Raw genomic sequence first — 860 nt, forward strand, 5'->3', positions numbered from 1 at the left:
GATTCTTATTTACACGAAGACTCCTTTACACATAAGGTGGATGTAAATTTCATTTAGTTCCACTTTAAAGCTCTGTTACAATACCATAGAACTGTGAGAGGACCTTAGTGTAAAGAAGCAAAAGGCCCAAAAAGGCTGAGGAATTTACTCAGTGTTTACTCAGTCCTTATTCAATCCTTACTTAGGCACAGCCTTCCATTGATTTCAATGGGAACTTACTGTAATAAGAACTGGGTAAACACTAAGGGCTACTTTTTGTAACCCTTACTCTCATATTTTTCCCCCCAGGGGAAAGCGCGAACACAGTCCCCCACTACCACAAATTATGAAGTCGAGTTTCCTGCATTTGAGGGAAATCGCAGGGGTCAGCACACCCGGAGTGCAATGGATGAGCCTCACCCTGGGAAAACCACCATGGTGATAATGGTATCTCCTGAGCCGTTACTCACATGATTAGCCTCGCAGAGACTGAGTCCCAATCCAACTCTAAATAAAAGCTGACAAAGGCTCTCAGGATTTGACTCAGAAAGAATAACATTTCCATACTTGGTACAGTTAGGTTGTCCCCATCCAGTTCAGTCCTCTATAGACAGCAATGGCAAAGCTCCATTTATAACTTTGCTTGAATCACTGCTGTGGCTCTGAAAGTCACTACACCACAGTGACGGTGGCAGCATTATCATACGACTCATCGATTCGACTCTGCTGTTTTTCGCATGTTAACCCTGTTCTTCGGAGATTCGCAAACCAGTAGATGTTAAATAAATATTCCTTTTCAGCTCCTCACTTGCACCACAGCCTGTCAGACACAAAACAGACGATGCAGCGCAGTCCCCAAACTCCCCTGGAAAGCAACACAC

General features: G+C 44.0%; 1 non-coding gene across 1 annotated transcript; it reads right to left on the reverse strand.

Moving 5' to 3' along the window:
* Positions 1-285: 285 nt before the first annotated feature.
* LOC135875276 (U1 spliceosomal RNA) lies at positions 286-448 on the reverse strand. The gene has a single exon (XR_010561176.1). It is a non-coding gene; the product is annotated as a U1 spliceosomal RNA (small nuclear RNA).
* Between the last annotated feature and the right edge of the window lie 412 nt (positions 449-860).

This window comes from Emys orbicularis, chromosome 2 (genome assembly GCF_028017835.1).
Source record: "Emys orbicularis isolate rEmyOrb1 chromosome 2, rEmyOrb1.hap1, whole genome shotgun sequence".
Taxonomy (NCBI): domain Eukaryota; kingdom Metazoa; phylum Chordata; order Testudines; family Emydidae; genus Emys; species Emys orbicularis.